Source organism: Hevea brasiliensis, chromosome 1 (genome assembly GCF_030052815.1).
Source record: "Hevea brasiliensis isolate MT/VB/25A 57/8 chromosome 1, ASM3005281v1, whole genome shotgun sequence".
NCBI classification, from domain to species: domain Eukaryota; kingdom Viridiplantae; phylum Streptophyta; class Magnoliopsida; order Malpighiales; family Euphorbiaceae; genus Hevea; species Hevea brasiliensis.
Genome location: NC_079493.1, coordinates 27,362,914 through 27,376,934, shown reverse-complemented (window position 1 = coordinate 27,376,934; position 14,021 = coordinate 27,362,914). Strand labels below are relative to the sequence as shown.

At 29.6% G+C, this 14,021-nt stretch overlaps 1 pseudogene; it reads right to left on the bottom strand.

Moving 5' to 3' along the window:
* Nucleotides 1-6,243: 6,243 nt before the first annotated feature.
* LOC131183116 (CMP-sialic acid transporter 2-like) overlaps nucleotides 6,244-14,021 on the bottom strand; it is a 13,795-nt pseudogene continuing 6,017 nt past the window's right edge.

Here is a 14,021-nt window from a genome sequence, read left to right as displayed (position 1 = left end):
ATAAATAGCATTTCAATTCATCCATAACATCCACAAAACCATGCAACACATCTGACAGTCCTCTACTGATAGTGTTGAGAAGACCTGACAAAGCCAATGAAGTGTTAGTTGCACAAAAACAGGTAATAGAGTTGAAATACAACTAGCCCACAAATCTCTAGCAAAAGGACAAAACAGAAAGACATGCTCCAGGGACTCTGCCTCTGCTCGGCACAAAGCGCAGACCAGCTCAATATCTATTTGTCTAGGCTGCAATTCCACTTTAGTTGGAATACAATGATTACAGATATGCAAAACTAGATTTCGAACTTTAGGAGGAATTTTAAGACTCCAGAGTTTTCTCCAGAATTCTACTACAAACACTTGCTCATGCCCATGTAAATGTCGAGTAAGGAACTGATAGGCACTTTTAACTGAATATAAACCTTTCCCTTTGTGTACTCACTGCCAACCATCCTCCTGCCTACGACTTAGCATTGGAATTTGTGCAATTATACCTTTATCACACTCATTAAACAACGAATTAACCAGCTCCCATTTCCAACTCATAGTATCAGAATCAATCAAGTAATTAATTGTGAACCCATTCATACCTTCTAGAGCCAGACTTGAAATTCAAGCATTCTCATTATCTGGCAACCATTGATTTTTTTAAAGAGTCCAATTTTCATATAAATATAAGCATTACTAATGTCAATGTCTTTTTTTATTATTTTATTAGCATCATTTTTATTTTTTATATAAAAGAATATTTTAATTAATAATTTATTTATTTATTTATAAATAATTTATTGATACTAATATATTTTTCAATTTTTTTAAAAATTTTTTCTATAAAATAAGAAAATATAAAATTATGTAAAATATTATATATCAAATAAAAATTAATAATATGATTATTTATTGATACAGTTATACCTAGTTAATTCTATCAAATAAAACTAAACGATCCAATTAAAAATAACTAGAATTAAAAAGATCAACATTATAAGAAATTACACTAAATTGAATTTATTTCATTGTTAGATTTTTTGCATTAATTATGTATATTTTATAAAAATTATAAAATATTAAAAATTAATTAGTTTTGATAAATTCAACATTTCATTAGTGAATAAACTTAACATGAAAACAGTAAGAACCAATAAAATAACAAATAATTAAATTTATATATTTATAGAACTAGTATACAATTATATTGTAATAATAAATTTTTCATAATAAAATTCATCTATTATCTTATTCACTTACAATAATTTCTTATTTTCATTAACTTAAATCTAAAAATATAAAATGCATTATTATTATAATTATTATTATTATTATTATTATTATTATTATTATTATTATTATATTTAAAAATATTAAATCATAAACGAATGCAGAATATATATATATATATATATATATATATATATATATATATATATATATATATATATATATGTATATACCACTTATAATATTCAATTAAAAATTAAATAAATTTATCACGACCCAATTTCTGAGCCAAACTGTCACTAGGACGTGGGTCGGTGTAAAGCCCCCGAGACACGTAATAAGCCTGACTAATTTCAAATCCATAACCAAGGCTCAAAATTGAGGCCTAATATGCAAATAAAATAAAAATTATATTTTTATTTAGATCAACTCAACCTGATAACCATCAAACACTAAAGTCAAGGAAGCTCAGCTCAACCCTGATACCATCGTTTACAAATTATTTAAATATCATAAAAATTTTGATTTATTAATATTAATAACGTAGATTAACATAGCTCTTAACAAGGTCTATACTATTGCTAACACATGCGGAGTTTTATATTTCAATTTTTAGAAAAACATGATATAAATAAATAATTGCCAATAAACATGCGAGGAAGGAAGTAGGTAATTCTGTAAAAAAATTCTTCCTGTAACCTGAAAAAATAGGGTGAACAGGAGTGAGCGTTCGACTCATAGATAGATATTGATTTTACATATAATTTCTATAACTATCTAAGTCTAGTGCATCTCTAAGAATGAAATGTAATATTTTCATGCAATTCAAATGAGTCAAGTCATAATCGTATCAAAGGCAATCTGGAGTACTGATACACCCGTGTATCAAATACATACTCAACATATATATATATATGGGAGCTGATCCCCTATACAGCTCTCTTAGTTTCAACCTCTACCAGTGAGATCAACTCAGAACCAGACTTTCTCTTAATATCCAAATGCAAGGGTCAGCGAGATCAACTCGAACTGTGTCTACTCCGATTTATCCATAATAAGGATCGGGTCCTAGCGAGTCAAGCTCAAGCCGCGTCTACCCGTGCTACGCATATCCATATACACACTACACACACACCAAACACATGTACACAACTCCAAATTGCCATAAAGTAACATATACAGCAAGTCATCAATTACAAATGCAACACAATGCGTGCCTAACAATTAGCTATGTACATATATTTATAGGTGATGCATGAGCATGCCTTGAATATATAATAATATTAAAATTATAAATAAAATTAATATCTACTCACTGGTTTACCAGTGACTACTGTAACGGTTGGGTGGAGAAAGACGGCTGACTCTCATCACCTAAATAATTATATTATATTTTTATTAGTACTAGCTCAAAATAGGACTTTAAAGAGACAAGAGACATATTAATTTATGCCAAAAATCCGACAGCGTTCTCCTATACCTAGGGCCTACTCAATCTGCAAAAGAGTTCAAATAACACTTCTAATCACAATTCCCACATCCATATCCCATTAACATCACATGGCCCCTCCTGAGCCCTCCAAATCATGCAATTCTCACAAAATTAAAAAAAAAATTATATTTTAGTCCCTAAAACTAAAATTCCTCAAAAATCACTCAAACAAGCTCTAAAAATTCTAAAATTTTGTCCCACGGTCCTTAACAAGGTTATAAATCTATTGCAATAAGAATCATAATTTTCTAATTACCTATAAATATTTTATGAATTTTATTCTAAATCAGGTATTAAGCAAAAATGAACAACTTAGAGTTCGGGTTTACCTGTGCCAATTTTGACACCTGAAATGAATTTGGAATGTCTGAAAATGCTAGGATCGACTGTAAACATGACCTCTTTCTGGGACAGTCCATCGGACACCCTAACCGGGTCAAAAACTTGGTCCCGAGGCCCGTGAGCTATCACCTTTCCGATCACACCTAAATTAAGCTAAAAAATTATCAATAATTATCGTAAAATTATTTTTAATTTTTGAGAATTGAAAAGGCCAGAAAATCTCACCAAGCGATTTGGGCCGTCCGATAATCGCCTTTTTTAAACGGTGTCCGATCGAAGTAGGGCCGGCCCCATCTTGAAGGTTTCGTCACCCTGAGTCAATCGGTGGTCTCGGATTTTCGATCCAACGGTCGGATTAAACGAAAGTTTTACAAGAATTATAAATTATTTAGATAATATTAAAATAATATTAAAATACTATATATACAAAAATATAAAATTTATATTTTAAAAATTTGGGTTATTACAAAATTGTTATTGAAATTAATATATTTTATTTTTTGAATGTATATTAAATAGGAATATACTTATAAAATCAAATAAATTATTATTTAAAAAAATGATTTATAATTTAAGAAAAATAAAAAGGAAGGGTTTAAATTCAGAAAGTTTGAACTTATTTTAATAATCATTATATTACATATTTGAATATAGATTCATGCATTTATTATATATATTTTTTAATTAATTTATATAAATCTTAATAAAATATTTGATTTAATAGTTGTTAAAATCCATCAAATTTGTATTAGATGTATTAAAAAAATATATTTTTTTTTTGATAAAGTAACCTGAAAAGAGGTAAAATATAAGGAAAATAATAATTAACAAAAAAAATTGGATAATTTATGTATAGGCTAGTATGATAAAAATATATTTAAAAATGTATGAACAAATATAATAAAAAATAAAATATAAACTAGATCATTATACCTCAATTAATAAATATTAAAATAAAATTAATAATAATAAAATTATTAAAAATATTTAAAAATTTATTAATAAGTACATGAAAAACACTAGTATAATGGCTAGTGGGAAAATTATCCCACCAAAATAGCTTCACCACTATAATTTGTAATATACATATTGCACTAATTTTATAATATAATATAAAATGGAGTCAAATTTTTTTTTACTAAATATTAGTATAATTTATTTACAGACTGCGGCTTCGAAAAATAACTTTTATATATATATATATATATATATATATATATATATATATATATATATATATATATATATATATATATTCACATTTTAATAAAATTATTAAAATGATTTTTTCTTTTAAAAATAAGAAAATGACTTAATTTTTTTATTAATAAAAAAATTTTAATTAATTTATTTCCAAATGTCTCAAATTTTAAAAAATACAAAAAATATTTCCATGAGACAGCTAAAACTACATAAATGTTTTAGTTTTGAAACATAAAATAGTTGATTTTTTTTTATTATGTTTACTATAATTTATTCTATGATTAAGCTCCATTAAATTTTTTATCATTGATTATTGTTATTTAAATCCAAGACATAGAATATAAAGATGATAGTGAAAAAAGAGTAAATTATTATTTACTACAATGTTGGCCTCTCTTGATATAATCAAAGCCATGTTGGCATAGTATTCTTCAAGGTGGGGAGGTGCTTATTAAGCATATTTATTGGAGGGTTGTCGATGGACGTTCTATTAGAATGACATTCGATGCATAGATTCTTTTTCATCTTTTATAAATGGATAAAATTATATTTTAATTCTTAAGATTTTATAAAATTTATAATTTAATTTTTATATTTTTAAAATTAAATAATTTAAATCTTAAAATTTGATAAAACTTAAAATTTAATTCTTTACCATTACAATTCCATTAAGTTATCTTTAAATTCAGTAAAATGGTTAAGATGTCATTATCTTTTTTTTTTTAAATATGAAAACAATTTAGTGTTAAGATTTTATTTTATTAATAATTTAATTCTTGAAGATTTTATTTTATTAATAATTTAATTCTTGTATCAAATTGAAAAATTTTAAATTTAAATTATTAAATATAGATTAATATATTTTCATATTTTAATAAAATTATTAAAATTTAAAAAATAACTGTTTTCTTTTACAATAAAAATATTTTTCGTTGACTTTTTTTATTAAGTGTCTCAAATATTTAAAAATATTTTAAAAAATATAGAAAATATTTTTAAATATTTTCAACAAAACAAATGGAACCTTATTACGAATTTTTCTTTTTAAATCTAAAAGTTTGCAGCTGCAACTAAATAACAGGCCATCTTTATAAATAAATACCTATCAAGCTGAGAACTAAAATAGGTTGATATCACGCTGCCATGTAGCTTTTTATATTAGCACCATTTGGCATATAAAGAAAGCCACATCAAGAATTTAATAACAAAATTTTCTCTTTCCTTTGTTTTCTTAAACATTTTATCTCTCATTCATTTGAAAATTTTATAACAATAGTTATAATTTAATTAATACTAAAAAAAAAATTAAGAGTTATAACTATAAATTATATAAATCAAAGTTATATTTTTATTGTCCAATATAAATAAAATCATGTACCTAATTTCTAATAATAATTAAAAACTAAGAGTCATAGTTACAAATTATATAACCAATGTCATACATCAAAAATCAAATTAGGAGGTAATCTTCTAATGCAGATAGAAGATATAATGCCCAATCCAAACTCTCTTAAATTTACCAAATGATATTTTAGTAATCAAAGTACTGGAAAAAGATAATAAATAATTTACACAAATAACTCTAAGATAATCTTTATCTTATAAGAATTTATTTATACAGATTTTATTGGCATCTTATCTTTATTTTTTTTAATTTATATTGATTTTTCATATTTAATTTCTTTATATTTTCATAATTACTTTTATAAATATTTTTTAAAACATCTCAAATAAATTAAATACAAATATAAAAAACACTATATGATAATGATCACATCGCACAGTGCACTAATTGTAACTTTATAACAATTCAGATATTATTTTTTTTTTATAAGCGTAATGATGAATATTTCAGTGAACACCAATCTGATATGAAAAAAAGCATGAAAGTCATCGTGCTTTGGATAGTGTTCCAATAGGAGTTCTATGTGGTATCCACATTCCCAAATTGTTTACTCCTATAGTGCTTCCTTTCAAACAAAAAGTTGAGAGGCAATGAATTCAGTGAGGAACTATATTGCTTGAAACAAAGAATCCCAGTATTTTTTTTTAACTGGATAATTGAATGTTTTAAGTGAGTCAGTACATTTAAATAGCATTTTCAGGTTCAGTATGAAGAAAATGGGGTATTTTCTCTCTTTTTTTAACCGTAGCCTCACATAAAGATCTGAGCGCTAATCCTATAAAGAGATTTATGAGACAAAGAATAAAGGTAAAACTAGTAATAGAACATTGGTATTGGTATCCAGTTACCATTTGTTGCTAATCTCTAAGTCTCCAGTAGCGAAAACCCAGATGATCTGCATGATGGAAACTTGGAGTACCGACTTGGTAGGAAGAATTAAAGAAGCAGGAAATGGATATCAAATGCGAAAAATAATTCTTTGAAAAAATTGATGTTTATTTGTGATTCTGACAACTGACTTATCTCCTCCCTAGTCCGATAAGTCCTGCCAAAAGAATTCCTTCCAAGAAAAATCCTGAAATAAAGTTTGATGGAAAACACGACCTTCAGCATCCAGTAAACAACAGTTAGAAAAGATAAATGGTTTTATAATGTCAAACCTTTCTAACGTAACAGGCATGACTAATTTCTAGGTGGGAAGTAGAGGCTGTCTCTCATCATGTCCTACACGATGAGTAATCTGGAGAGAGAGGAAAGAATTTCTAGTCAGATCTGAGTAGATCACTAAAACTGTGCAAAACAGGATAATTGAAGATTCACACCTCTTCATTTGCTCCAGCTGCCATGTTTATGATTGAATCTTTTGACCTGAATAGGAAACAATACACTAAATAATTGTTTGTCTAAAATTCTCCATCATTCTATCCACGAATAAAAAATTCAATATATTTGGTAGTTAAATGATTAAATCAAGCTATTTTGATGAATATTCAACTTGAGAAAACTACAATAGATAGTTTGGCATTTTACGTTCATTTCAGGAGGAAAATAGCTGAAATTTACTAGCAAGAAAATGAAAGGAACAGGAGGACTAGTCCCCTCATTATGAAGTAACTTGCTTGCAATTGTTAACATGATGGACGCAAATGAGATGAATATAATAAGAGGAAAAATACCTCTGCCCGTCTTGAACATCCATTAGTTCCACCACCCCATTCTGCTGTTCCTCTTTGACTTTTGATAGTGATGAGAAAAACTGAATAGAGAAATGAAGCCCAAAGAAAAAGGAAATTAAAAGTTCTTTTATCTCAAAAGTTCACTTTAAATGATCAATCGATTAATTAATCATCTTCTAGAGTCACCTGGTGCATTGAGATGAACACAACAGAAATTCCCAACATGAAATTCATGGTCAAAGTATGACCAAACATTGCGGCTGATGCAATGCCTGTGAAGATTGTGGCAACTGTTGAAGAGTACTTCTTCAGGATTGCATCTGAGCAAACCAAATGACGCCCGCGATCCATGTCAGTGAGGAATCAGAAAGGTATTATGCCATAGTTCACAAAAAGGAGACATGTAAGATCAAATTTTCCAACAGAATTTTTAATAAATTCAGACATAAATATATCACATGGAAAGGAAATTACAGAAAAAATCACAGTGAATGGACCTGCATATTTGAAGAAAAAAGAGGACAATATTCCTTGGGCTGCATTGTTACATATTAGAAGCATGGTGGCCTTTGAATGACCTTGCAGGATGTCAAAGCTACTGGGACCTGCAACATCCAGTATCTAGATGTCAAATCCACAACTTTTAAGTTTGATATAACAATCACATCAACAAAATGCAACAAAATTATCAGCAAGGGTGTATTTCCTAGTCATACATTTTCAATTCCAGGATAGTTTTTACATTGATAATGAAACAACAATATAATCAAAATCAGATTCTTGAAACAAGTAGAAGTCCTTCCAAGTTGATAGTGCACAATTATTTGAGCTTCCATGGAATGACAACTATATGGGAATTCATAAATGTGTGGAAATATTTAGAGACATGATACTAAACCCATTAAATTCAATATTAAAAATAATGATATGATTAATTTAGTTAATTAAATACCCCATCACTTTGGAAGACATTAGAGTTATGCTAGAGTGCAGATGTTCTTCAGGTTTTCTAAGTTGCAAAAAGAAACACATGTGAGGCTTTATATGATAAGCCATTATAAATAAACATAAGGCATTAGTGGTTGAACAGTACATTTGCCACATTTGTCTATGCAATCAAACATCTACGAAAAGAATAACAATGAGCAAAGGATGGAATAGGAATACCATAAATGCATATCTGTATTAAATTTATTTAGCAATTGTTACTGCATGACCATGAATGTAGTAAAATGATAGATAATGGTACTTTTCTAAAGCTAGCCAAAACAGAAAAATAGATAATTGGGTTGCAAAGGAGCCATTTTCCCTGAAGAATAATAGCTTAAAACTTGGAACAAACTTGCATTGTTACAACCCGTAGTTGGAAAGGAACGATGAATACTAAAACTTCATAGTTCCTAGCTCCAAAAAAAAACTAAAAGATAGATGGAAAAAAGAAATGCCACAATATCACGGAAGTAATTCCTTTGAAATATATTTTTTCTCAGCTGAAATTTACCCAAAACTCAAGCACCTTGTGCATTCCTATTCCATTTAACACAGAAAATTGAGTGCATTTTAATGGAGAACTCATAAAAACCAAGTTCTATGCAGTAACTATAAAGTTGTCTTCAGTAACAGTTCTTGTGTTCAAGCTGCAATGCATGGAAACGACAAGGGTTGACATTTCCCCGTTCGGAAACGTTTCTGACATGAAAACGGCAAGACACGACAAGGAGGTGTTTCAGGGCTCTGTCCTTAAATTTTGAAAGCTAGAAATGGATTTCCAACATAAAAAACGCATTTGTTTTAAAAATATATATATAATTTTAGGTTAAAAATGCAGACAGACAGAACAAGGCTGCTGCATAGACAGAGAAGAAGAAGAAACTGTTCCTGATGGAAGCTTCTCTTGCTCGTACTGGTGGTATTTTTTTTTTCATCTCTGGCTGCTGCCCAGTCATGGAGCTCTTCATTTCAGCAAGCCACCTCTGTTCTGCTTCTTTGATTCAAGTTGAATTCTGCGGGTTGATTTGCCTGGGTCTTAGGGCTCCATTTGTATTTGGGTTTGGATTTAGTATTCTGGAACCGGTGGAATTGTATTGGTAGGGCCTTTTTTAAGGCCACTTTGGAACTTCATGTATTAGGTTGTTTAAGCCATTTCTATTAATGAATTTAATTATCTAACAAAAAAAAATACTAGACTTCATTTGAAACACTTGTTTCATAATTGTTTCAACCTTCCAAAACAGCAGATATTTTATTTTGATTTCAATAGATTGTTGATTGTATTTTATATTAATGTTTTTTCTTTTTGATATGGTTGAATGTTGATTTGGACTTTATTTATTGTTTGATATCTTTCATGATTTGCGGTTGGATATAAATATGTATGTATTCATTTATTTATAAATATACCCCTATATTTTTAATATTTACACATTTCCTTCACGTTTCCATTTGCTATATTTTTGAAAATACGGTTTCCCGTGCCCACTTCTGATCGGCGTTTCTGTTTCCATGCCACATAGCACTCAAGTATTTTGTCAAAATTAGAAATTCATAATTATATGTCTTTCCCATTATTTGCAAGCAAATTAGGTTGAGTAGAAAGCTGATTCCAAATAAACACAAGTAGAGAGTAAATGAAAAGCAAATTAAACTGATGGCAGTACATCAAACACAGGATACCAAATACAATTCAAGACATTGTTCTCAACAACAATAGATATCAATTCCCATACCTTTGACAATGGCGGTTCCCAATATTGCTAGAAAATTGAAGATAGCACCATATCCATACAAAAATAAGTTCTGAATGCCAAAAATATATAGTCAAAATTAGATCGTACCGAATTCAATTATCAGCACATAAATTCAATAACTCAAGGCATATTGTACTTTCTCAACTTTCATGCATTTAATACAAGAGGGATTCAAATTTCCAAGCCAAGCCCCTATCATTCAGTATAGGCTAAATTCCTTATCATTAAAAGCACATGATAAAAACCTCGCAAGGTAGCCCTTCCCAGATTAAAGGTAGAAATATATATTAAGCCTTCTGCTATGAGAATATAGGAGAAACAGTCATAGCAAAGATTTGGATGGTAATATTAAGTAAAAGACAATAACTTGAATACCCCAAATCTCAAATAATTTCCTTGATTCAAAAAAAAGGGGCTCAATCCTAACATATCACCTGAAGATATATGCTTGTATCATATTGGCTCTTCAGAGCATACTCGTTGTAGACTGAGGCCAACGATGGAACAGTTACCTGTAAACTCATAAGTAAGCTTCCATATGCACAAAAATGTTTTAAGTAGAAAATCTTACGTAAAAAAAAAAAGAACCCAAACTGCTTGTACAGCCAATCCTTGAGGGTGTTAAATAAAGTAGCTAAACTATCATTAACATGCATACTCACTTACAAATATAAGTGTGTAAACATATGCACCCGTTGCAACTGGAAGGCCCATTGCAGTACTACCTTCAGGTAAAGAACGCAGCTGATTTATACTAATCCCAATGAGCAACAAAGCAAGAGCCTCCCACTGTCACAAAACCATAAATAAGTTGTGGAATAAACAGCAATTGGCATTGAATATTAAATACTCAAAATAAGACCTAAAAAGTTTATATTGATGAATCTCCATCAATCTGAAAATGCCAGGCTTGGTCATTATAAATTCAGTTAGAATTTGAAAGTAACCTGAAGAACAGAAAATCGGCGTCTCATTATTATCTTTAGCAACACCGCAATCACCAAAACCTGTAAGAAAATTATAAGCATTTCTATAAAACTCAGTTAATAGAATAATTATAGCTTTTCAGCATATGTTATCATATGAAGACGTCGATTAATTAGACAAAGGAAAGAAACTTGGATAAGGTATCAAAATAGTCTTCTTGGCCAAACTCTTACATGTGGATTAGAGCAGTGGTAAATAAGTGCAGGGTTGGCATTGCACTGCGCTGCAAAAACTCTTTCGCAAGTATATTTGTTCATCTCAGCTCAACATGCAACAAATATAAATGCCAAAGAGTTTTTATAGCACTGCACTTATTTACCAATGAAATTACCATTTTAGGCACAATTTTCCTACATTCAAATCCATTACACTTTACCTGCGTCCAGGCTAAAAAATTGCAGTCTTTTATTATTTATGTGATCAATTTTAATAATATATTTAATTTTTGCCATCCAAATAAAGTAAAAGGCGAATGCCCCCTGGCAACACAAACATATTATGCTGCATATTTACCATGAAAACCCTAACTTTTTTGGCAGAAAAATGCATAAAAATAAGCAAAAACCATCTAAAATCAAATAAAGCACTATAATGAAAATGAAATAAAAATTAGAAGCCCACAAGAGATCAAATTATAGTGCTTATGCGCTAAAATGAAATCTACAGACAAGCAACTGTATTACACATAATATCACTGTGTCACCAATAGCTAAATATAATAAATTGTAAAATACCTTCAGATTGCTTAGCATTTTCACCGTTGCAGGATTGAAATATAACTGCAAAATAAATGGTTATTGTTAAAATAATCAACTTTAAACAAGAATTTAAGCCCTCAATCTTTGTAAAAGTCAACTATATACAAGGACTGAACCCAAGAAAGTCCATTCTGGACCATAAAGTTTCTACTCATAAAACTGGTTCACTTAGCCAAAGCCAATCTGGAAGAGTAACGAATGGAAAATTCATGCTCTAATTTTAGCAGAATTATTAAAATGAGGAAAAAAAAAAAGCTCAATGAAAGAGGTTCACCTTTTAGTTTCCGTGGATTCTCAAAAAAAAAAAATAAAAAAAAAAAACCAACAAGGCTATGTTCTTACCCTGAAACTGGATGCTAGACCAGGCAACAAAGAGCTATTTATCTTTTTGAACAAAGACATTTGATAGAGTTAATAATGAAGGACAAACAGTTAGACTTTGTTGTAGGCTTTCCAGTGGAGCAGTTTCCTTAATCAATTTACCAATCTTTTTGATGTGGCTAATAGCCCTAACCCTAATTAGTTTGTAGGAGTATGAGAGCATTATAAGGATAGAACAAAAATATCAAAAACTCATTTTCTTGTTGCAAAACCGGAAAAATTAAGAAGCAAAAATGCTTGATTAATAAACGTAAAAAAAGCTTGCTCTCTCCATCTGGTTACTATAGCCCTTTTCATATCATAAAAATCCTACTAAAATGAGATCCAGGCCTTTAAACAAATCTAATCTCAGAGGTCCAGAATTACATAAAAGACTAGAAAAGGACATTAAAAAAAAAAAAAAAAAAACTTAAAACTGCTACAGTATCATAAACGGTAATGCACTACAGTGACACAAACAGCAATTTTATTTTTTTTTTCCCTTAATTTTTCCACCTGCATCAGGTTTGTGTCATTGTTGAAGAGGCTGGTAGATATCGTTTCTCATTTGATAATTCTCAAACTTGGACACCCATTCTTCTACAAAGAGGAGCCCATGCATAAACCATAATCATATGCATATGTGTGCACACATGTGTAAACACGGAAAATTTCAGGATCCACCACATGCATAATGAGAAAGTAAACAAGGAGCTTCATTGTAAAGTTTGGCACAAAGAAACATGGGATGTCATTCCTCTATTGATTGGATTATTGAAGAATTTGCGGCTTTAGTAATCTAACTATCACTAAATAAATGTAAAAAAAAACTGTTGCATACTCTTAATATTAACTTTTAGATGACAGGGAATTTTAGAAAATATCATTTTGTTATTTAAATCTTGATGATAATTTGATAAATCTTATTTGCAGCAATTCTTTGTAAAGTATACAACAAGATATGCAGATGAAACCTCCTTGGAGTCTCTAACCCATAAACCAGTCCAAGTTGCCGTCCCTACATTAAAATGTACCTTAGCGATTGCCTATGAATGGCATTGACACACAAAAAGGATGACCCAATGCATGAAAAATCTCACACTTGTGGGGCTTTGGAGAGGGTTAATGCAAGCAGCTTTACCCTTGCTTTGCAAAGAGGCTGTTTCTATGGCTCAAACCGTGACCTCCAAATCATAGATGCAGGTATAAGCCAGATGTATGTCAAAAACATTGACACACATCTGGTAGCAAAATGAAATGTACTATAGTACTAAATTTAGAAAACAAAGATGGAAGGATCATTTAAAAGGATGATACCTGCATGGTGAACTTTAGATAATTATTGATAGCATATAGAAGAGCTGGAACAGCTAGAAGAACATTGTTACGAGCTGCCTGCAAAACAATCACAACTCATTGCTATAATAATGACTATCAAGTTGGTTGTTACGTCATTGTGAACATACCAACTCTAAAATCTCTAGTAGAGTTTTGGCCCTCAAAACATCACGTTGTCTGGTCATTACCAACACACTTAACTCTATAATCAGAATTTAGCAAGCTATGGGCAACACAGGTAATTAGGAAAAAAAAATTCAAAATTTCACAATCTCCTATATAGCGACAAGAATACTTGTATAGTATTGACATAAATCAAGCCAAAATGAGAAGAAATGGTATTTGGTTTGCACTGTTCATTTGCAACTAGCTTATTTTAGCTGAAAAACGTCAACCTAAACAAAAATGTAACTCCAACTTTTATAATTAATTCCAAAAGATAATGCAAATGAACCATACTTAAGAAAGCAGATGCATTTTGTATTTATAGGA